General features: G+C 46.3%; 1 long non-coding RNA gene across 1 annotated transcript in view; it reads left to right on the top strand.

Annotated features, from left to right (window-relative positions):
* LOC134423724 (uncharacterized) overlaps nt 1–19,772 on the top strand; it is a 56,480-nt gene extending 36,708 nt beyond the window's left edge. The window contains exons 8-10 of the long non-coding RNA XR_010029188.1: nt 2,348–2,786; nt 9,113–9,211; nt 19,050–19,772. This is a non-coding gene — a long non-coding RNA (uncharacterized LOC134423724). The remainder of the gene's footprint in view (nt 1–2,347; nt 2,787–9,112; nt 9,212–19,049) is intronic.
* Nucleotides 19,773–23,056: the final 3,284 nt, after the last annotated feature.

Genomic DNA, 23,056 nt, shown 5'->3' with positions numbered 1-23,056 from the left:
AGCTTTAGGGCTGCTGGGCTCACTTCTTGCTGGCCTGTCTCAGCCTGAGTCTGATTTTTAAACTAGAACTACTTTTAGATGCCTTGGGAATTATTTAGGATGGGTGCTTCCACATTTGGTTATTGAGATAGGGCTGGTACCAGCGTGGCAATAGTCACGGGGGCTTTGTGCTTGTCATGGTGTCATGTGGATTTCCTGCCTTTAGAGCCAAGTGTCCACAGCCCCTGACTCTACCTGAGCAGGGAGGCTGCCCTGGCAGGGCAGTGCAGGGGTTACAGCCAGGCTCAGGAAGGGAGCAGAGGCGTGCCAGCGTGCCAGGGATGCTTCTCCCGGACTGCCCCTGGCCAAGGGCTGTCACTGTGATGGATGCCATGGTGTGGGCTGGCAGACAACATCTTCCTTAGGGGCTGTCGCTTTTCTTCTGCATAAAAAAGCCCCAAACCTCCCCACTCAGAGCACCTGCTTTGCTCCTCCATGCCACAAATCCTCCATGGAGGAAGGGGGACAGCTCCTTCTGTGTCTTCCTGAGTGGGATGATCTCAGCATGAGTCACTTGCAGCAGGATGTGGACCCTGTTTCTTTGGAAGCAGCTGCACAGCTCAGCACGTCCCTGACACAGCTTCTGGAACAGGGCAGGGCACCTTCCAAACCAAAGCATTCGCGGGCAAGGCTTGAGCACGCTCTAATTTTGTGAATGGCTCTCACCCGAGAGCAGGATGTAACGACCAGAAAAGGGTGAGGATATTGCAGATCCTTTTCCCTCATTCTTGGTGTCCAGTTAGTACCCTAAAACAGTTAACTTGTGAGCCTACAGGGAAAACCATGGCAGCAGTGAGCTCTCTATTACAGATATTGGCTGTAACACAAAGGGAGATATTGGTTCATTGATCACCTTGTGGTCTTGGGTCACACCTCATTAAAGAGTCTTAGTTGCTGAGGATTATTCCTGAAATGTCCACTTGAGTCCCAGCCTTCTTGAGTATTTTTCTTTTTTCCTCATTTTGAATGTATCTCAGGAGATTATCAAATACCTCCTAGACCAACACCTTCCTTTCCTCACAGAAAGGTCTACCCTCCCCTTGAATCACTGGAAAACACTACCCCAAAGCCATTTGCTTGGGCTGAGTGACATGCTGGGCAGTTAATGAACCAGCACAGCTGTGTCCAAGCATCCCAGCAATGAACACGGGCTAAAATAGAAGCCACAAGCGGGAAACATGCAAACCCTTCCTGTGCCAGAGACGAAATCCAGGGAATGCTGGGCTGGATTGCTGGATTTTCACGCCTCTCACTAAATAAATCCCAGTCTGCAGTCCACCCGTCTGCTCTGTCCGAGCTGGGGCTCCTTAAAAGCTTTATGGAGGCATTTCCAGTGGGGCATCTTCCAGCAACAGCAGAAACCCTCAGGCAACACCTTTAGGGTAGACACACCTAATTAGGCTGGTTTTTGGGAAGGTTGGTTTGCTACTGGCAAATGACCCATTACAGAGTTTAAATGACCAGCTTGCCCAGTTTTCAATCTCACAAAGATTTTGTTACAGTTAATTCTTTCCTGATTGTCCCTGAACCCGGTTCCAAGTAACTTCAATGATACATCTAAAGTCTATTTAAAAGAAAGGGTGGAGTACTTGTCCTTCTTCTTCCAGCAAAGAAACAAATCCAGGCCAGTCAAAAGGTTTCAACTAATATTGGATGATACTTGATATATGAAGCTATTTGTGTTTAATGATCCAAATGTGGTGAGTGGAAGAAAGTTGTCTAGCTTTTAATCAACATTTTTGCAATGCTGGATGCAGAAGTGGGAGTAGTAGTCACTATGTAGCCAGTTCCCATTATTTTATTCTGAATTTTACAGTCATACTATTTTTAAAAAATTTTTAAAAAAAGAAAATTTGTTAATATCTAAGAAGTTCAGTTGTCATAAAAAACAACCAACCAAACAACCACCCCAACCAATCCATAATGTGTTTCTAGTCCTTACACTTATGGAGAATATGACCCATGTACACCTCAAAGTAAAATAAAAATACCTCACCAAATCTTACAGTTTCTGAGTCAAGCCCTGTACACTCATATTCCATTTTGTATTTCACTTTTTGTGGTGTTGGCATTTCTGCAGTTATAAGTCAAGGGCTGCCCTGAAGCAGTGATTTGATCTCCCTTGCCTGAGCTTGCCCCACAAAAGCCTATTGGTAATAAATATTATCCCAAGTGACTGTGGTGTAAGTAATGGCATTCCTTGCCCAAAGATCAGCCCCCAAAAATCACTCTCTGTTCATGTTTGGAAAGAACTGTTGGGGAGAAAGGTGCAAATGACTCTTGCCTCTGCTCATGATGTCACATACAGATAACCTGGACACCAAGAGCAAGACAGACCCAGCAGGACCCAAGCAATCTCCAGTTCCTGATGTCTGACCCTGTTTTTCTTGTGGAGCTCATGTCTGAGGCTCTGCTCAAACCACCCTCTCCTCCCTTTTCTATAAGGATGGACATGGTGCCTTCCTGTCTTTGGGCATGGCAGCCCAGGCCAGCTGTGCACAGATGTGCACCTTCCCAGCAGCAGCAAGGCCAAGCTTACTCTAAGCAAGGACTGATGCCTTGGGCCTGAGCTTGGCCAGCAGCAACCAATAGGGAGAGATGTGAAGGACACCAGACCATGCATTTAAGGCCTCCATGGATGAATCCCTGCTTTCACCAGTGCCATCACTCCAGCATTGTCCCGGAGAGGCTTCCATGCAGCACTGTGGGACAAGCCCAGGTGCTCCCTCCTTCACTGCCCACGGGAGGTGAGTGTCACTGGTGATCCTATGAGGAAAGAATGAGTCTCCTTTCTTCAGTGCTCCTCCTTTCTTCTTTCTTGTGTTCGCAAGTACAAGTGGTAGAGGGGTGGGAGGATTTGGAAATACATTGCTTCATCTGTATTTTTAATTAAGCGCTTTGCATTTTAAGCTTTGCTGTAAAATATGATAGATTTCTTCAATAATAATTACACTGGGGAAAACCAGCTTTGTCTGAGTTGCATAAGACTTGCTTTATCCAGGCATGTGGTTTTATTAGAGCTTAAATGTGATTATCTAGGGAAGACCACAAGCTTTTGTTTAGTGATAAGAAGGGTCAAAAAAATTAAAGGAAACACAAGCCATAAACCCCTCTCTGAAGGCTGTTTGGTTCCACCACAGTACACTAGTGATTCTCCCTGGAATCAGCATGTGGTTCCCTTATCTTGTGGTGGGGAGATAGACAGTCCCTGGGGAAAGCAGTAAACTGCCTGAGTCTTTGAGTCAAGGAATGGAAAACGCAGAGTGTGATTATCAGAGTCCCTGTCCCTAATCCATCCTTTAGTGTTCCCATAGTTCTGTGCAGTTTGAATTCCCTTAATTACGTGATGGATTTACAGTTTAACATTTCAGATATAATTACCTCTTATTATCGAAAACAAAGGAGACACGTGCCAGTCTCAAAGAGTAAAGACTTAGCCCCGAGGAAAGGGATTAGTTCATCTTGTCTTTTCCCCTCACACATGCACATGCAGATATTTCTGCACAAGTCCCTCTATACCTACTTGTCAGTGCATTCCTTGTTCCTTGGCTGCCAGGGCTGCTCTTTCTTCATGCATCTGGGAAGTGGCTGAAAAGTCCTTTGGTTGATTAAGCTCATGGTCATCACCATAGGTTTGGGTACCAAGAGAGGTCCAGCTATTTGAACTTTGATATACATGGCAAGACTAAAATAAGCTGTTTAACAGTGCTTCCCAAGGTTTGAACAAGTGGAAACTTACTGGGCATCAGGTAAGAACACCAGGGTACTCACTGAAATCACTGTAACTGGTTCATAGAGTGTGAAGTTCTTCACATGAATGCTGGCTGTGTGAGGCACTGATTCTCATCTGTTAAATCCTCTCTTTGGAGTCCTTTTTGCATTTAGGACAGGCAAGGTGTCTGCAGAATCTTTCATACCTTTCTTATTCTCTCACTGGAAATATCATTAGTTACTTTTGGGACCTGTCTGTTAAAGGAATTGGTTGCAAATTGAAGCAGGGCTGAACTCCAAATTTTGTTTGCATTTAGAAATTTTTGTGAAAACTATTCACTTACTACTTTCCAGTCAAACCATTTGAGTCCACTCCTAAACATAAACATGATGACTGATGCCCTTACCTGCAAGTGGACATCACTAATATTGGACCACAAGTAGTGAAAATTAATTTTGAAAAAATAAAAGGTACATTTTATGGTAAGTAGTGCAACTGAGAGGTACTGAGACAAGGGGCAGTGAGGTGTGTTTGTGTGTATGTAGACACATAGTCAGCTTTGGAGAATGACACTGAAGAATTATCTCCATTACTGCAGGGTGGTGCCATTTCTCGTATCAGCCTCATTCATCTCTCTGCAAACTGTGCCAGGAATAAAAGGTGTGATGATCAGTGACACAGAAACAGCCACCTGATGGTCCTGTTGTGTACACACCAAGGATGTTGCCCTGGAGACCATGTGGCAGCTAGGGCAGTGTTCCTGTTTTCATCCAGATGCTGGGAGCTGCTTGGAGAAGTTCATCCATCAGGGAGGTTAACTGGGGGCTTCATCAGCACTGGCCCTCCTTGCCATGTGGCTTCCTGCTGCCCCTGCAGAGCTCCTAGAGGGGAACAACTCAGTTACCAAAATACCCCAGGGGCAGAGGAGAGATGGGCTTTGGGCACTGTTTCTTGCTTGCAGCCACACGTGGCTGTGCAAGTCATCCAGGAGTGAGGCCACTAAATCCTCATGGGTGTCTGAGCCTCTCGTGCCTGTTTGCAGCCCTCTGCCCTGCTTACCAGGGTGGTGTCAGAGGGTGCCTTGGCACAGCATGTGGTCCTCCAATGGGGATTAATCCCACTCAATGTGGACAGGGCAACGCCTACACCTGAGCTGTCTGGACACCCCTTCTAACAAGCAAAGAGCAAGAGGTGTGGCTAGGGGCTGAGTCATTTTAACGTGACAGCACAAACAGGCCTGCCTAATCTGCCCTAAAAAGATGCCTGTTTTTTTCCAGCAGCTGCAACACAAGCCCAGAGTGCTCAGGTTGGATGGAGATCCTGCACAGTAAGGCAAGCTGAATCCCTCTCCCTGGTTTTGTGTTGGCTGTGGCCGTGTAAAGCATCAACAGATGAGAAAGCTGATTTTGTTCTGTGCTGGTCTCTGTGTCTTCCAGGTCTTCTGCTCTTTCTGGGGCTGCAAAAGGAACGTCCAGCTATCAAGTCAGTGCCCCATCTTGAATTTTTATATATCCCTCTTCATCTTATAAGGAACTGTACACCTGGAGGTGCCTCAGTGTGGTCAGTGCAACCAGCTGGGCACAGTGCTGAGTAAAGACTGTATCTCCTTTCTGTAGGAAGTCAGACCCTACTGAGAGCTACCATCAGTTACACACAAAGTCCCCAAATCCTTGGTGTCTCCTTTGCCCAAGCATGAGATCATTACCTATTATGTGGGGGTGAATTGAGTCCCTTAGTGAAGAAAAGCCCACAGCGCCAGGCTTCAAAAAAGAGCGGAGATTCTCAGTGACTTTCAGGTGTGTGGCTGGGGTTTTGCTAGCTGTTCTCCAGTTCTGGGCTGCTTCCAGATCCTGGTGATAGGCACAGCATTCAGCAGGAGCTCTAGCAGCCAATCCATCAGAGCAGCAGTGTATAAATCAGGAGATGGATGCAAGGAGTCATCAAGGGAGAGGAGCTGGCTTTAGGAGTATGTTTGCACCCATCTGAAACCTGTCCACTGTCTGAGATGTTAAGCCATTTTCTGAGCTTCACATCATTGCGTTGTGTTCTTTCTTTCCATTGAGTTTGCATAAAGAACAAGCCTTTGGGGTAGAACTTTTCTGCCTTTGACACTCCCAACTCATTCTTGCAAGTTTATATTTGTTGTTGTTGTTGTTGAGTAACCAGTAATAAATAATCTTTTGGTCAAGACTCTTAAAGTGGGTCAGTGAACCTCAAAGCGTCTCTGAGTTGTCTGTACCATGAGAGCCATTCCTCCTGATTTAGAAAGAGGTGAAGCACTGACATCCTAGGGCATTTTAGAGTGAGACCAAACAACCAAAAAATTGTGCTCTTGTATTTAGGGGGATGTAGCATTCCCTAACAGAAATCCTGCACACCTGGATGTAGACAAATGAATAAAGTCCTGAACAGTCTAAAAGGAAATACCTCCTGCATCCAAAAAATGTGGGTTAGAAAGGAGACTTTTGCCTCGTGCCTCCTGTTTCAGTTTAGAGTTGATCAAGCAACTTCCTTCTACAGAGAAAGTGTATCTGTAAGTGGCAGAAGAAAAATATTGTGGAGAAAAAAAAAACCCTAGCTCTTGAATTCCAAAAATACTGTCTCCTTTCAAAGTAAGATTTATATGCAAGAAGACAATCTCTCTTACAGAGTTTTTCCTGTCACTTGGAGTCCACTCTCTGGAAACACGCATACAGTTTAAAAATATACTGGAAGAGCAGCTTGGACACAGAGAAAGGAATGACCTGTAGTCCTAAAAAACAGAGAAGCTTTTCAGTAGCTTGAGGCTTGGAACAAGAATCTAAAAGTTATGTAACACCAGTAAAATTTGGGGCATTCTTGTTACCTAAAAAATAACCATTCTTGGCTCCTCATTAATATCTCTGCTTAGGGATTACGTTAACTGTTTTGTGGGGAAGCTGGATGGAAATCTGCAGCTGTGGTGGTGAGTTTTCTTCAGTGTGTACAGGGTCGGGATGAGTGAGTGGTTGGGTTATTTGAGGGCTGGTGTTCCTGAGCCCTCTTTGTCTGGGATCCAGACAAGCCTTCCTGTTGAGAAACACTGTCCTACTTCAGTGAAGACAAACAACAGAACAGCTCCTGCTCTAGCAGGACAGTGCAAGCAGTAAACTGTTTCCACTTAATGCTATGGGCATGGAGTGGCTCCTGGAGTTACCAAAGTAGAGGTAACACACCTCCTTTCTTGCTCTCCTTGGTTTTATCAAGATAGTTTTGGTTCTTGCAAAATTCTAAGAGATACTGTGTGGGCCTTTTGCAAGGAAAAGGTTGGATGTCCATGTGCACCTCTGAGGTGGAAACAATGGGTACCACTAGCTCTATTCAAGGACACAACTTCATTTTCAGCATGAGTGGAAAGTATATGGGAATGCTTAATAGCTTTTCCTGGAACAAAACAATAACCTGAACAAATTGCTCCCTTCCAAAAAAAAAAAAAAAAAAAAAACCAAAAAACCCAAGCAACAACCCAGCAAAAAAAACCCCAACCAAACAATAAAACAAATAGAGGGATATGTGTTTCATTAAAAAAAAAAAAAACATAAAAAAATATCTGTATTTGTGTGTATATATATATATATATATATATATATATATATATATATATATGTAATTTTTGGACCGGAATAGAGCAAGGACTTGTTTGTCATGTGATATGGCAGCCCAGCAGTGCCTGGCAATGACTTTGCTGCTTTGGTGAGCTGGTCAGTTCTCTGCCATGCTCTGAGGAGCACTCTGCTGAGCCCCTTAGCAAGCACTGTTTAGGAAATGGGGAAAGAGGTGCAGAAGATGTTTTGTTACACCTTTGAAACTGATAACTTGAGTCTGTAAGTTGAGCTGCTTTTTGGAACTGTGTCCAGGTTGTCATGGGGCTGCTTAAGAAACCCCAAAATCCCACAGTACCCGCAGTGGTCCTTCCTTTGTTCCACCACAGATGTCCTGCACGGGAGCAAAACCAGATGGATCTGCCTTCAGTGGCTTTTGGTTTTATTCTTCCTTTTGTTTTTATTCTTTATGGTATTCAAACAGCACAGTCTTTTTGTCTCTTGTCCCTTATACAGCCTTGTGACCATTTAAAGGGGTCCACAGACTGTCCATATAAAAGCATGTGAGTACATAGAGCCCGTCTGCTGTACTGATGACTAGTTGGGCTATTACATGTACATTTAATAATTGTATCACATGCCTAGTTTTCTCTGTGTGAAAAGCATAGAGGTACCTATCAGCAGATATAAATGTCTACAAAAAGGCTATGATGTGGTAGAAGGGCTCTTACAGGAGATGTGTGGGAAGTAATCTTTGTTATGGCTGTACCAACCTTAACTAGCCCAACTGTGATGATCCCAAGCTGAAGAAACCTTTGTACCACACAGTATTTTCCAGTTAATTATATATATTTGTGCATCTGGGTGTGTGTGTGTGGACAAGTGAGATCATCCATTCCTGGGAGAGTTTTTTTTAACCTATCCAGAATATTTTTCCTCTCACTAGGTCCTTTCCAGGAGCTCAACAACAACAATAGGGCCAAGGGCCTTCCCTCTCCTCTGGTGTCTGCACTGGGGTGTGGGCTCTGGAGTCAACTCCAAGGACTGCTCCAGCTTGAGTCTGCTGCATTTCCAAGCTCAGATAACATGGGATGTTTCCAGGCCAGCCTGGCTGCTGGCCAGGTTCTTGTCAGAAGTGGGAACCAGGGAAACAAATACTTTTTTTTAGTTTGTATGTGTCTGGATATGAGAGAAAAATGACAGAGAAAAACTCTAGATTTTGAGCCATCTGGCATCCCTTAGTGATGTGCAGTCAAGGGTCTAGCTCACTTTTAATTCAAACAAATTGTTCTAAAGTTGTATTTGAAAAATTCTAATTTAGTGCTTGCTTAGAAGTCCAGGAGTTAGTTTGGGTTGATTTTTATAAGGTGGGCTGGTCTGTGTAGGGTTTTTGCTTTTTGAAAATGGCACTATTATTTTCTCCTTCCCGTATTTTCTTGGATCAGAAGGTTCACTGAGATGCCAAACTATGGCTGGCTACAGCTCCAGCACATCTTGTAACCAGGCAGGCCATGACATGCCAGAGTGGTGGAGCGTGGTGTGTACAGTCCAGGAAAGATGTGACAGATGAACACTGCTGATAATGTTCGCCACTCCGGATCTTCTACTAAAATCCCCTTCTTCCAGGCAGCTTAACTCTTGAGACACTGATATAACGAGCACCTGAAGAAAACAGATGCCTACAGACACCCACCATCAGAACAATATTTTTTTAGTGTAGAGCTGAGCAAGAGTAGAAATGTGAGTTACCCTTTTCTAGCAGGGGAACCATAATTTCTGCCCAGTTTCTGTGTAATTTCAGGCACTGTCCTGGCTGGGATCTTCATTCTGTCCCTGCTTCCACAAGGAGTATGAGGAACACTGAGCAGCACCATCACAGCCTGTTTCTCTTCAGCATAAGGTAAGACAGCCCCAAAGTACACCCCCGTGCCCTGGTCAGAAAGGGCATTCACAGTCCTCCCACTCTTCCCATTCATCATCTCCCCCTTTTCACACCCAGAAAACACAGTGTTGTGCAATGCCTGCAAAGCTTACATAGTATAGGCCAGGCCTTGAAAACGTACTTCAGTTCTGTCTTGGTTTTGGGGATATAAACAGGGATTTTGGGATATAATCTTATGTTCATAACTTTGCTTTGAGTAAGGTGTCATGTACCAGTGAAATCCTACAGCCCTGGCCAACAGGCCAGCCCACAAAGGAAGGAGGCAAGCTGGAATATGGGATCGTGAATTCTTAACCTGCAAGAGAAGAGCTGTGCAGGGTGTTATTGCTGAGTACAACACACCCTTCCAAAGGAGGCTGCACTCTTGTCTAATGAAGTCTTTACCTTGTGAGAGGCAATGAAAGCTGATTGCTGTACTCATCAGGCTCGTGGCTTCCTTTGAGTCTCTTTCACTCCCTAAATGTTGATAGCATCAATCTGGATGGAAGGAGAGACTGTAGGGATGGTCTGAATGTCAGGATTACTCACCTGCCTTGGAGGACTGATCTTCCTCCCGCTCACCTGAGCAGTAGCAGGGCTCTCTTGGTGAAGCCCCATTTCTGTTTTTACAAGAAGAGGTATAAGCAGTTCCCAAAATCTGGATTGAAAATATACTTACAGCACTCCCTTCCTTAAAATAACTAATAGAAGGAAAGGAAAGGAAAGGAAAGGAAAGGAAAGGAAAGGAAAGGAAAGGAAAGGAAAGGAAAGGAAAGGAAAGGAAAGGAAAGGAAAGGAAAGGAAAGGAAAGGAAAGGAAAAAGGAAAGGAAAAAGGAAAGGAAAGGAAAGGAAAAAGGAAAGGAAAAAGGAAAGGAAAAAGGAAAGGAAAGGAAAGGAAAGGAAAGGAAAGGAAAGGAAAAAGGAAAGGAAAGGAAAAAGGAAAGGAAAGGAAAAAGGAAAGGAAAAAGGAAAGGAAAGGAAAAAGGAAAGGAAAGGAAAGGAAAGGAAAGGAAAGGAAAGGAAAGGAAAGGAAAGGAAAGGAAAGGAAAGGAAAAAGGAAAGGAAATGAAAAAGGAAAGGAAAGGAAAGGAAAGGAACAATGATCATTATTGTGTTGAAAATAAAAATCTCCAGGATATCCTGAACTTGGGTTAGAAAGACAGTGTTTCTTTACCTAGCATTGGACAGGCTCAGGCCAGGCTCCAGGATGAACTCTTCATTTGGGATAGAAGCCCTGTTTTATCGGGAACAAACTCCACAACTAAGTTTCACAAATCATAAATGAAACTCAAACTTTGTCTGGCACAATCCAAAGGTGGAAAAGAAAGGACAGATTACCAGAAGCAGTCTGAAATCAGATAATTGTGTTTTTCTGGAAAAGAAAGGAGAGAAGGAAACACTTGTTAGTTTGTCATTGTGAAGTGAAGCATTGCCTTGTCAATAGAGCCTCTGGTACAGGGAAACTAGACCCCTGTTTGTTATATGCAAGCATTTATTTATATATATATATATTATTTTTTTTTATGAAACAGAATCTTCACATTAAGATCCATCCCTTTCTATTCACCCTCTTAATTCCCTGATTGTGTCCATTTCTATGGCATTGGCTATTGCACATAGTCCATCCATCCTGTGCATCTGTGCTGGAGAGCAAAGTTACTAACAGGTAAGATCAGTTATTGCACAGATTTACTGCACCTTATCTGTTCTGCTGTACCCAGCCACATGCATGCCCTCAGCCAGCAGCCTTCAAAGGCAGCCCGTGCCATGTTCAGCAAGGACTTAACCTCCTTCCCTGGTCCCAGGACAAGAGCTGGAAAAAGGGAAGTTACCTTATTCTAAGTGTGCTCTAAAATTTCACCCTCACTCACCTTGCGGTAACTTGCTTGTGTAGTCATGGCCTTAAGGCTTTGCTTTAGTATCCATGGCCACAACATCTAAGCATTTTTATGGTGCAGCACACACTAAACATTCATTTCAAATTATTGAGAGTATTTTCATGACTCAACAACTTTCTAATGACTGTGTACCTTGTTAAAGTCTTGCAGGTCTTTAATAACAAAGTTTTCCCTGATCCCTTGGCATTCAGGCATTCTGTATAACTGAAAAGAAATGCATAGCTGAAGTGGGTTTTTAGGACACTTGATTTAAAGTGAGCCCAAGGCAGGAAAGGACTCTTTGAACATCTCCAGAGTGGACACTCCCAGAGCTGTCTGTGTACAGTTTGAATTAATTATTCTCTTCATGGAATTCATACAAAATGTCCCTCGGGCTCTTTTTGACTGCCTTGCTGCCCTTTTGTGATAATCCCTTGCTATCCACTGGGCTTTCTGTGGTCCTAAACTTAACATACAAAGCCATTTTTATCTAGGGGCTAGGCTGTGAATAAATGCAGGGAATGTCTCTCAACATGGCTTTGTGAACCTTTCTCCAACTTGATTAGAAATGCTCAAACTTTCTTGCAAGCTGCCTTTAAGCATCCTCCTGTGACATAGCTGCAGTCAGAAGGATTTCATCTGCCATGGGTCACGCAAGACAGCAAGCAGCCAGGAGCAAAAGGGAAGCTTGGAGGTGGACTGGAGGCTTAGGAGATGGATCCTCTGGTCTCTATTCTTCAGTGCAGCATATAAAATGACCTTGGACATGTCTCCTTGCCACCCTTGGGTAATGCAGGTGTGACAGAGCCATGCTGTCTGCCTTTGTTGACAGCTAAACCCCTTTATCTGGGGTTTGAAGAGGACCTTAGGGAGATGGGTTCCCAGCCCTCCACTAATTTCAAATGGGGACACATGTGCCTCTAGGGTTCTTGAAAAACCCAGCCCTTAATGTTTTATGAAAAGGGTATAAAAGGCCAGAAGGAAGATTTTGTTCACATCATTAGTTGTGATGAGTCCTTTGGATGGAGGAAATTCAGTGAAGCATTGCAAAGATCCTCTGCAACAAGGCCCACGACCTCCAGTCTTTAATGACCATCAGCAGAGAGCACACAGAACAACAGTGTGTACACAACTGTTTGTACCCAAACACCACTTTGGTCAGGCAGCAGACAGCAGCATCTCGCCTGCTTTGCAAGAGCCTCAGTGAGCTCCTCCTGGCAGCTGGGCTGCTTCTGAGAATCCAAAAGGTGTACAACTCCAGTTGTTTCATCATTTAAACATCAGTTGAGAAACAACCTGTAGACTTCCAAAAAGCAACCAACCAAAACAAAACCACAAACAAAACAACCAAAACAAAAACCAAGCACCAAAGCCAATAAACCAACTTAACCAGCTTAGAGCTGCTGTTTGGGGTGAGTCAGCGTCCTTGGGCACTGCCAGCTCTGCTCCAGCTGTGTTGGAGACCACACTGGCAGGTTTTCTGGCTCAGGTCTCAATACTGCCTTGTAGCTGCCTGGTTCAAGGCTTGCACAGGGATCCAACACAGACCTACCACAAGCTAGACTGGGATAAAGGCTGGCTTAGGGGCAGCATCAGCTTGCTTGTGAGAGGGACAAAACATTTCCAAGAAGCAGCAGCAGACCTACCACTGCATAGGAATTCATGAATTCAGTGGCTCCTGCTGTGACAAAGAAATGGTGGTCTCAGATGTTCTGGGCCCATGAGAGCTGTGGCTGGTCAGTTTGGGTCACAGGTAACATGACCAGCATTCTGTCAGGCCATCATCCTTCTTATTTCAATGTAAACACTTCCCACCTGTCCCAAATATGCATGCCATTCCCCAAGACTCTCCAGCATTGCTTGCATTGGCAGAACTTTATTCCCAGCTCCCGCTCCCTGTGCCGCATCTGTTCCCATCACAGCTGTGGCCACCCTGTTCTGGCTGCTGACACCCTGGCCCCCCCTTCCCCTCCAAACCACCTCCCCTTCCAAGATCAAAATACTCTGTTTTTATTTATTTACCCTGCAGCTGTCAGTGTTGTGTCTGGATCTCTGCACTGCAACGTGGAGGGACACAGGACACACGATATGTAGAAAATCCTTAAAACTGCCATCCTGGTAGTAACCAACATACATACAGTCAACAAATGTGTCCCTTGGCCCCCTGCACATTTGAAAACAACAGGTCCAGGTGACGGAACAAATGACGTTGGAGGCTGGTACGAGGTCCTGGCCCAAACCAGAGCTGCATTTGCCCGTGGTCAGGGAGAAGAGCCAGGGCTGGAGATAGTGGCTATCCCAGGGCTGCCCACCCAATGGTTTTTGGCACTGTACAGAAATACACAAGGCAGAGATGTGGCTCTGAGATATCAGTGCTTTGTTTTCTCTCTCCCCCTCTCATGCTGCTTTTGAGATGAAGGGAAACACTCTCAAATATCTCAAGGGGGAAGATGCTGTTGTGGACCAGGAAGTATCTGGGATGGTGCATGGTGGCGAGGAAAGGCAGAGCCTTGAATTAGTTTGATTTTCTTCTGTTTTCTGGTTTCAAGCTCATTATCCAAATGCTGGCTTTGGAGGTGAAGCCTCAGCTCTGTTCAGCCACAGCACCTTATAAAGACAGGCTGGTACGTGGGCTCACCAGTGGCCTCTCACTCCTACATCAGTGCTTAGGAAAGTAAGTTTACATTCCAGCAAATTCCAGCTAGCAGGGTACCCAACACCCTGCAGCCCTGTATGCAGAATATTCACTTGATTGCTTTGGGAGGCTGTTGTGTCCTCATGGCCACTGAGAACCAGGGATGGATCAACTGGCTCAGGGTTATTGTGTGTCAGCAGCAATTGATTTTTTCAGTATGTTAGATACCATTTTATTGCCAGCCACTCTGTAACCTCTACCCCACCAAAATGAAAATGCCTTCTAAGGAATAGCTGTAGTCTGCCCACTGCTTAAAGATGCTCACCTGAGCTTCAGCTACACCATACCCAGGGCTGTGGTTTCCTGAGCATGAGGAGCTGGTTGCAGCCAAAGGCAGCATTCCCTGCAAACCCAGGTGTTCTCTCCCGCTGGCAGCTGTGATTGAGGCTGAGGTAGGACACACACCACAGCACTTGGGTGTGTGGCTGCAAACCAGGTCTTCTTCAGCTGCCAGCCAGTGCCTCAGGCAGTGCTCAGGGCCACAGGGGCTGCACTTTCCTCTGTGCCTTCTCAGTGTGCAGGAAGAGAGGCACCATTCTCCTCATGTAGCATCAGGATGATGTTAAAAAAGGCTAGCATGGAAAAAGGAATTATCTTCCTGTCTTTCTCCTTCCCTAAGAATAGCTGGTTTTTAGGCCTGTTTAAAATCAAAACAAGTAAACTAATGCCCCGTTGAGGAAGAAGCTGTGCCAGGTCACAGGTGCCCTTGGTCAGCTTCCAACCTGCTAAGCATCACCTGCCTTTTCACTGGTAGTTTCCCAAGTTTTGGAAGGCAATGAGCTGGTACCTCAACAAGAACCATGCTGGAACCTCTCTCTGACCACCAGGACATGCTATTGGTGTCCAGGTTTTTGGGAAAGATGACAGAGATGGGCAGATGGGCTATGGCAAATGACTCCAAGTTGGTGTCACAGAAATTGCAGGATGTTTGGAATCTGGGAATATGGAGTAGGATTGGGAGCCTGAATTAAGGGGTGTGTTCAGTGGGGATGTGCCAGCTCCAGGCAACAAACTCTCACTGTCACACTGCTCTCTCTTCAGCCAGGGGGGGATGTGCAGGACCCTGAGGGCTGCAGAAGGCACTGGGAGAACAGAACCTGTGTCACAACTTTAGTGCCATATACTCTTCAATCTCTGCAGCTAATGCAGCTCATTGAGAACCACAGCCCAAGCCATGGCCTTCCCTCCTTCCCCACCTCTGCCCTCCCAACCACCAGGATGTGCCTCCTTCTTGCATTGTGGGGCAGTGAGAAGAGAGACATGCAGATCATGAGAGGTGGGAGAGAGAAGATGACTCTTTTCTGGCAGCTGCACTCGTTTTCCACCTGTTGTTGGTTCCTTTCTCAAAATCATCAAGGGAAGTCATAACCCTTCGGAAAGGTGAAGGAGGCTGAGATCTACATTGATATTTATCTATTATTGTTCTGTAGTGCACATAAGTGATGAAAACAGCTACTGACAGCCTAGCAGGTTAGGCAGAAATAGATTGCCTGGAACTACAGGTTCACATCCCAGCAGTAAAATTTCCAGTCCTTGATATGCAAGCTAAACTCATAGCCAGGAGCCTGCTGGCTGTTCAGAGATTGATGTTAATGACCTGCTATGCCAAAGCATCTCTTCCAGGACAGAATCTTGTTCCCCCCAGTGCAGCACACGCAGTTCCTGCTGCCTTCCACCCCAGAAGTGGCTGCATGTCTGATTCTGGCCATGTACACAGCAGTTTGTCAAGCATGCCAAGACTCTCCAGCATGCAAGGCATTACAGAAATGCAAGACAGGATCTGAGCTATGACAAGCAGAGTGCACGGCATCATATTCCACTGTGCAGAAGGGGAAATAGGGATGCAGAATATCTTCTTGAGCTGAATAAGCCATTTCAATAAAATAAGGACTGAGGTGTGCCTTTGCCTCCAAATTGAAACCAAAATAAGACCATAATGCCTCTCACATTGTTCTGTCACAGTTAACTCACGAAATTACCCCACCTCCATTGCCACCAGCTATCTTCTAGTGTAGGAGTTTAATTTATCATTCCAATCACTGTAAAACACTCAAAAATTAGGGCAAAGTAAACAGGAAATCTTGTAGCTGGACTGCAGCAGGGTGAGTAATTTCAATACTCAGTGCAGTGTACAACCTCTGACCTCAATGATTACTTTTAATTTCTCTTTTGACCTTTTGTTAATTGGACTTGCTCTGTGAGAAAGCATTTCAGATGTGAACATTTTTTTAGGTCTTCTTGCTGCTTCATGATTTGTGGTTAGTTTCTAGCTGGAGAAACCCAAAGAAAAATCTCTCTGGTTAGCCCAGTGAAATCTAATCTAGTCCAGCTGCAACCCCTGAGCAACAAATTGCAACATATAAAGATTTTTCAAGCCAAGTAGCACCTAATCACATCCAGTCACTGCTTCCACCTGGAGTAAAGGGAAGATGGGAGCCTCAGCAAGAGGATGGGATGATGTGTTTGGGCTTAGAGTGCATCCATGGGAGAGAGAGCCCCAATGCACATCAGGGCCAGCCACTATCTCTGCTCTTCAGCAGGATTTGCAATAGTGTCAGCCAGGGAGTGTGAGCTCTCCATCCTTTGCTGGTTACAGTGGTGAGTCTGTGCAGCCTCATGCCTGCAGGGACTGTTCAGCAGCATCTGCAATCTCTGTTTCCTTCTGCTGTGGGATGTGCTGGCGGTGCAGTGCTGGCATGTGGAAGGGCTTGAGGAGGCAATGGCTTTCCTGTGCTCTGTAGGATGTAAAACCTAGCAGTCAGCAGCACCAGTGTGCACCAGAATCTCAGCTTGCACAGACTGGGGCTCCCATCAGCCTCACCAGCATAGGTGGCACTGGGAGTGCAGAGAGGACAGCTGGCTCTGAGTGCAGCAGTAACCCAAGAGTTCACACCACCTCTCAGGAAGGATTTGCTGAGCTCTCTGTTATGTGTCTGTGTAGCTCTGGACAGCTCAAAGCTGCTTTGGCCACCCGTGCATCAGCTGTGCTCAATGCCTAGAGTTGTTTGGGGATGTTTGATTGTCAAAACATTTTGGTGTCAAGGGCTTCTCCACACCCTCTGGTGCGATGTGATCCCTGGCTCACAGACTGAGCAGGACTGTTTGGGAGCCCATCCCAGTTCTATTTAGACCCACACTGAGGGTGAGAGACCACAGTGTCAAAACTATACCTGATGTGACACTATCTGCTGGGATGGGTGAGCTGCTGGGTATGCAGGCTCTGAAGCAAAGCACAAGTGTCTGAGCTCATTCATCTGCTGTGGGACTGAACTGAGGACAGCAGAGCCCAGACCTTCCTGTCTCACCAGGGCCTGGTATTCTTGAAAACAACCAGAGAGGCTGTTTCTTGTTTTGGGGAATTTATTCCCTTCTGCTTTAGTTCTTTAAGATCTTTGTTCTGGGCTTGCCACAGGTTTTAGTGCCTGATGCTCAACCACGGCTCAGTGAGCCAGGTTCAGCTGTTGCCAGGTTGGGGTTGGGAGCTGTTCAGCTCCTCATGTGCACTCCAGAAGAGGAGCTTGCAGTGGAGCAAAATCTGCTTCCACACCCAATTCCTGGATAGGATTGCTCAGGGTGCAGTCCACCCAAGGAACAAGTGGCAAAAGCTGGCATGTCTCAGGCCCTGGGCTCTGTCCTCTGCAGTGTGTGGTGCTGCAAAGGGGCACAGGCAGCAGCTGCTGGCATTCCAGAGTGCCCAGCTCCATAACTGTCCTGGCAATCTCCCTGCTGGTCCCCACTGGGTTATCACAGCCATCAGCAGCCCCAACGCCTGGCAGCAGCAGCAGGGTGACTCACTTGGCCTGGGCCTCCTTGCACTAAATCTTGCTATCAGGATGATAATCTGCCGGTAATTTTTGCTCCAGCTGAGAGCTGTAGACCTGCTCTCACGCATCCTGCTCTCCCTGTAGGCAGAAAGCTTCCCCCCAGATTACCCCACCCTCGCTCAGTGTACCCACAGCCCCTGGCCACTCTCCAGCACATTGTCTGGTTTGGAAACCAAAAACCTCTGCCCTAGTACCTAAAATCAGGAATTGGGCTCTGGAGGCCGGTGAGGTGCTGTGGAGGATTCAGGCAAGTGCGTTTTTGTGGAGGTTGCAGTGCTGAGGCCATCCATCATTCAGCCAGGGAGGGGGTGCCCGTGCTGCCCTGCTGAGCACAGTTAATGCTGAGCAGCTTTTCCCTAAGAGTTTCCTCCTGGGCCTGTAGTGCCCAGACAAGGACATGGCACATCATGGCACAGTGGTGGAAGAAGCCATTAGACCTTCAGCAGCTCCAGAGCACAGACCACAAGCTGTGAAGTGCAGATGTGCATTGCTGCACTAGTAACAAGCACAGGTCATGAGTGTGTGTCCTGCTCTCTTCTCTGTTCCTCCTGTCACCCGTTTACCCCCCTTTTCGTTCTCCCCCTGTCTCTCGTGTGTGATGATATATGTGATACAGGGGCTGTGTTCAAAGAGGATGCTGCACTACAGGGCTGGGCTGAGAACTGGCAGCTGATTTCACGCAGGACTGAACAACTCACTCCAGTCTGCCCGGGCACAGTAGAGGTGCTGAGAGGAACTGTCTGAAATCTGTAACTGATTTCCCTGGTCTGACTTTGGGATTTGGGGTCTTTGTGAAAAAAGAGCCATGCATGCACATCTAGACCCTATCACACAATCACTGGCATTTAAGAAAAAATAATAAGAAATTAAATGGGTTTTTTTTCTTCTGATTCCTGGGAGGAGCTCCATGTTGAGCACTTGAAGGATTTACCAGTTTGGCGGGGGGACCCTTTAAGTCCTTGGAAAGGGAGTCTGAGTCATCTCTTCTGCTGGAAAATGAGCAGTGCTGAAGCTGTGCCACCAGCCCCCTGCCCTGTAGTGACACTTCCAGGGATGGTGAGAGGCCCATGGGAAAGCTTTCTGCTGGAGGTAGGCAGAGATTTCTCTGTGCCCAGAGGAGAAGCATCCCTTATCCATAGGGATACCAGAGCTTACAGCAAAGCTGAAAGGTCTGACTGATGTTGAGAGAGCATCTTGGGGCTGGGTTAGCAACCTCTGGGGTTTATCTGAGCTGGGACTGTGAGGAACCTCAATGATGTGTTTCTGTTTCACAGCTACCAGCGATACAGGAAAGCAAGGATCCCCTTCATATGTAATCCACAGACCAGGAGTAAAGATAAGGATGATGTGAATGATCTCTTCCTCCATATCCCCTTCCTGTGGACCCCTTTGATCTAATTTACATTATTATTTATTTCAGGGTGACCAGTGTCCCACCTTGCCTTGGAGGTCAATGGAAGTTCACTTGTCATCTTCATGCACAGGATTTCAACCCATGTCTGTGATCAGTGATGAAATGAAATTCACAGCTTGGAATAATTTATCCAGCATACCCAATCAAACACAAACATCTTTTGTGCTTGAAAATGAATCAGGGCTGCAGGCAGCTAGCCTGCTGCAGGGGTTTGTGACAGATTAATGAGCTGAGAACAAGCTGCCACCTCCGCCCCCATCATCAGTGACTTTCCAGTCTGAGGAGAGGGACGCTGAGCTGGAGGTGAAGGATATACTCTCTGATAAGTGTTGCAGTGGGAGGCGAGAAATAAGAGCTTCAAGTGGAGGAGGAGGGGAGGAAAAAGGACAAGCACTGTCCTCTGTTAAGCAGGGTACAGTTTAGACAGAGCAGCTGCCTGACAGTCTTGTGGCAGGAGGGTCAGGGCAGGAGCAGCCCTGTGCTTGCAGCACCTGTTATTGAATACTACCTGCAGGTACCAGGGCAGCACAGACCGTGATTCCCTGACTTCTGCCAGTCACGTGGGAAGGTCAGGGTCCTGCGAGAGGAAAGGAGATGATGAAACACTGACAAGGTCTGCCCTCAGTGAGATGCACTAACACCAATGCAGAAAGGACCATATCCCAGAGACTTCTTGGGCTTAAAGATGAAAATAAAATATGAATTTGAGTGTCACAACTCGGTGATTTTTAATTGGGAAATTCATGTTACTTAGGCTTTCCTTTCTTTCCCCTTTAACATGCCAGCTCTGGAACTGTGACAGAAGGTCCAGGCTGTGACAGTAACACACTGGTGCAGCATCAGCTGAGTGAGCTGTGGGTCAGGGTGGGAGGGTGATGAGCCTGTGGTTCAGCTGGGGAACGGTTGTGCATTAAGCCAGGGCCAGTCAGCCACTTGCACTTCTCTGCCCTCATCTCAATACTCGCTAACATCAAAGTGAAATTTCAGTTCCCAGATTAGCAAAGAAAAGTTTGAAAGGGTGAAATGTGCATTGCCTGAAAGTGAAGAAGCGAGAAAGCAAAGCCAACCTTTAAGTGATCATTTTGAGTACACATTATTTGTGATTGTGGGGGTTTTTTGTGATTGGGGCATACCACACTTCAGAGAGGCTTTTGTAAGTGATGAGCTGACACTGTAGCTTTGACAACCAAAGAAGGTGAAAGAGACATTTCACAGCTGAGACCGTGGGTTGAGCTGGTGCCTAGTGAGGGAGGGATTTTTGAATTTGGTGCCACTCATATGCCATGTGCTCAAACACAAGAACACTGCACTGGTGGGCAGCTGGCAGGAGAAGCACTACCAAAGGCAGAGCTGGGGAGCCTGCTAGGTCTCCACCCAGCGTTTTTGGGCTGTCTTCTAAAACCTCCTTTATCAGCATGTGCTGGGGGTCCACAACTGCATAAGGCAGGGGAAAAAGCTGTGCTGATCCTACTGACTGGCTGGGCCCAGCATCTCCTGCCTGCTGGTGTGAAGTTTTCCTTCCAAAGGCAGCAGGCAAATTAAGCTGATTTCATAATTTAAAGCAGCTTCTGGGGTGCTCCAATTATGCATCTTCCTGGTGCTACATCTGAAACTCCAAACCCACACAGTTTGAGTGAGCTTGCCTCTTGCTACCTGCCTGATGTCGTGTCCTTTCACACCAGCCCCGGAGTGGTGGCTTTGCCCTGACTCCTGTAACATCTCTTTATATCCAAAGAGGCAGAAGGAAGCTCCCAAGTGACAGAACTTGGGGCAATCCTGTGCAGGGCCAAAAACTGGACTTTCATGATCCTCCTGAGCCCTGTCCACATCAGGATACTCAGTTATTCTGTGAAGCTGCAGTACCAGCCACTGAATGGACTTGGGTAGCTGTGGGAAGCAGGCACCTCTCCTGCTCCCTTGAACCAGCTTCTGGAAGCACATCCCTGTGAGATGAAAAGAGCCTCATCACTGGAGCCCAGCTCTCGCACATAGGCATGGAAGCAATGCTGGATCTCTTAAAGCACTGTCCTCTCTGTTCTTTTGCATGGAAATGTGAGAGATTTATTTTTAAGACACATCTAATTTAAAAAAAAAAAAAAAAAGGAAGTGGTTAGGGGCATATTTTACTGTGCACTGATGAACTGTAAAGGATATAGTCTAAAATTTTCAGATGTTTCGAAAGCAGCCCTGCAAAAAGCAAATACACTTCACAGAAATCTCTTTGACTTCTAGGTTGTTTCCTACGTGTTGGTGCTAAACCAGAAACTCCTTCAGCTGAGGATCTTTTCACCATCCTCCCACCCCCCACTGCTTTCTAACCGCTGACAGTAGGTGAAAATATTCATGTTTCAGTCCAATACCTTTATATGCATTTCACACTGGGTTTTTTCCATTCCCCTGGGGTTGGGCAGGCCATGATTATCACTCTAATAGAGTTAATTAAGGGCCTTGAGGCCCTGACGTTTTGTTTTCTTTGGGACCAGACCTATGGCTTGGGCCTCTGAGCTACCTGCTCTGCCCCAACCCTTTCCTTGGAAAAACAGCCAGGCAAAATCTGGCAACCTGCTCTTCAGAGCTGTGTGCACCCTCTGGCCCGAGCTGGTGCTCAGCATCAGATGCAGATGTCTCCTATCCTGTGGCTAAGGTAAGCTCCCTGGAAAGGAACAACGTGTGCTGATCCTTAACTGTGAATTGGACAATGGCTCAAAGAAATAAATTTACCCTAGGAAGTGAATCAGCAAGACAAGACCTGTCCCCAAGAAGTCCATCTCCGGAATGGGTCTGATGCTGGCAGAGCAGCAGTCTGCTCAGAGAGCAGGTGAAGGCCATCAGGTGGGGCTGTACTCACTTATCCTTAACACCTGGGAGAACCATCCCCCAAAGGGAGCTTTTCCACTTGCCCCAGCCTTGCTCAGCTCAATGGGAAATGCTGAGATCAGGTAAGGACTTTTTTTTTTTTAATAAATCCAGGAGCATAGGGTCACTCCCAAATGTGGAATAAAATAATAAAACACTTTCATGTGGGAATCTTGCTGTCCTCTGGAGAGTTATAGAGATCAAAGGCTTAAAACAGTGTCTAATTGCAGGTGAGGTTATTCCTGTGAAACAATTAGCCTGTGTGCGTGCGTGTGAAAATGGAGTTGCTAGCAAACTGAACTGGGTGCTATGAAACTGCCTCAGTTTTAGGGAGTGTTAACTATTCCCTTGCTGGGTTATGATTCTTTTAAGTGACCAGTTTGAGTCCACAAGGTCTTAGTACCCCCCTGGCTCCTGTCCCCTTTCTCAGCTTGTAACTGGAATACGAGTGCAAAGAGCATGCACAGGACATAAACGATGGGGAGAAATGAGGACAAACTGGTGTGGTGCTCTGGAGAGGAGACCATGTCCTTTAGCCTGTGAAAGCTCTTCATGTAGCAAAGGAAAATGGAGATTTGAAAGATAAAATTTGGGGCCCTGAAGCCTTTGTCTCAAATCTTCACAGGACTGTTCACTAACTTAAAGAATGACAGTAAACTGTAACTATAAGTCAAACAGACAAACATACAAAACCAGGGTGAGAACAGACAGTTTTACATCAAACTGCAGGCTCCCAAGGAGGGGCTCTGAGCAGGACAGTCAACCCTAGCTTGTTTACTGCTTCTGTGGAAACTATGATGAATGGTAGAAAAAAACTATCCTTAAGAGTAGCAAGGAGGGGCTTCAAAGGGAGGGAGCTGAGCTGGTAAGTGACCAGCAAAATGGCCTTGGGAATTCCTGTCTGAGAAATGTGAGTCCGGAAAGGATGAGCAGAGCTGAACAGGAACTGCCCTTGGATGCAGGGTAGCCAATGTTCAGGACACAAGGCCTGGGGCTGGCTCTGTGGTGAACCCTGTCTGGTCACAGGAACAAACTAAACATGACCAGTGAGGAGTAGAGACCAGGACCTGATGTTTTCAAGGGTCATGGCCTGATCTGGGCTCTTGTGTTTCCAGCTCAAGGAAAGGAGGAGAGGCTGAAAAAGCCAGAGAGAAGAA

Source organism: Melospiza melodia, chromosome 12 (genome assembly GCF_035770615.1).
Source record: "Melospiza melodia melodia isolate bMelMel2 chromosome 12, bMelMel2.pri, whole genome shotgun sequence".
NCBI lineage: Eukaryota > Metazoa > Chordata > Aves > Passeriformes > Passerellidae > Melospiza > Melospiza melodia.
The sequence above is the reverse complement of the archived record's forward strand: the minus strand, read 5'-3'. Positions and strand labels throughout refer to the sequence as shown.